At 40.2% G+C, this 1,157-nt stretch overlaps 1 non-coding gene across 1 annotated transcript; it reads left to right on the forward strand.

Moving 5' to 3' along the window:
• The first annotated feature begins 367 nt into the window (after window positions 1–367).
• Window positions 368–475, forward strand: LOC112753334 (small nucleolar RNA R71). The gene has a single exon (XR_003177725.1). It is a non-coding gene; the product is annotated as a small nucleolar RNA R71 (small nucleolar RNA).
• The last annotated feature ends 682 nt before the right edge of the window (window positions 476–1,157 follow it).

Consider the following 1,157-nt stretch of genomic DNA (forward strand, 5'->3'; position numbering starts at 1 on the left):
TTGCAGGGTTCTCAGGATCATAAGCTTCTTCTTCAGAAGATGCCTCTTGAGTACTGTTGGATGCAGCTTGCATTCCATTCAGACTCTGAGAAATCATATTAACTTGCTGAGTCAATATTTTATTCTGGGCCAATATGGCATTCAGAGTATCAATTTCAAGAACTCCCTTCTTCTGAGGCGTCCCATTACTCACAGGATTCCTCTCAGAAGTGTACATGAACTAGTTATTAGCAACCATGTCAATGAGTTCTTGAGCTTCTGCAGGCATTTTCTTTAGGTGAATGGATCCACCTGCAGAAGTATCCGATGACATCTTAGCTAATTTAGACAGACCATCATAGAATATATCCAGGATGGTCCATTCTGAAAGCATGTCAGAAGGACACTTTTTGGTCAGTTGCTTGTATCCCTCCCAAGCTTCATAGAGGGATTCACCTTCCTTATGTCTGAAGGTTTGAACATCCACTCTAAGCTTCCTAAGCTTTTGAGGAGGAAAGAACTTGGCTAAGAAAGCCGTGACCAGCTTATCCCAAGAGTTCAGGCTATCTTTGGGTTGAGAGTCCAACCACACTCTAGCTCTGTCTCTTACAGCAAAAGGAAAAAGCATGAGCCTGTAGACTTCAGGATCTACTCCATTAGTCTTAACAGTATCACAGATCTGCAAGAATTCAGTTAAGAACTGAAAGGGATCTTCAGATGGAAGTCCATGAAACTTGCAGTTTTGTTGCATCAGAGAAACTAATTGAGGTTTAAGCTCAAAATTGTTTGCTCCAATGGCAGGAATTGAGATGCTTCTTCCATGTAAATTGGAATTAGGTGCAGTGAAGTCACCAAGCATTCTCCTTGCATTATTATTTTTGGCTGCCATCTCCTCTTCCTGTTCGAAAATTTCTGTAAGGTTATTTCTGGATTGTTGTATTTTAGCTTCTCTTAGTTTCCTCTTCAGAGTCCTTTCAGGTTCAGGGTCTGCTTCAACAAGAATGTTCTTGTCCTTGCTCCTGCTCATATGAAAAAGAAGGAACAGAAAAATAATAATAATAGGGATCATTTTTACCCAGGTATAGAGGTTCCCTTAGGTGAGTGAAAGAAAAGAAGAATAGAAGAAAAGAAGAAGAGAAAATCTAAACTCAGAGAGAGAGAGGGGGTTTGGATTTTTT

Source organism: Arachis hypogaea, chromosome 15 (assembly GCF_003086295.3).
Source record: "Arachis hypogaea cultivar Tifrunner chromosome 15, arahy.Tifrunner.gnm2.J5K5, whole genome shotgun sequence".
NCBI lineage: Eukaryota > Viridiplantae > Streptophyta > Magnoliopsida > Fabales > Fabaceae > Arachis > Arachis hypogaea.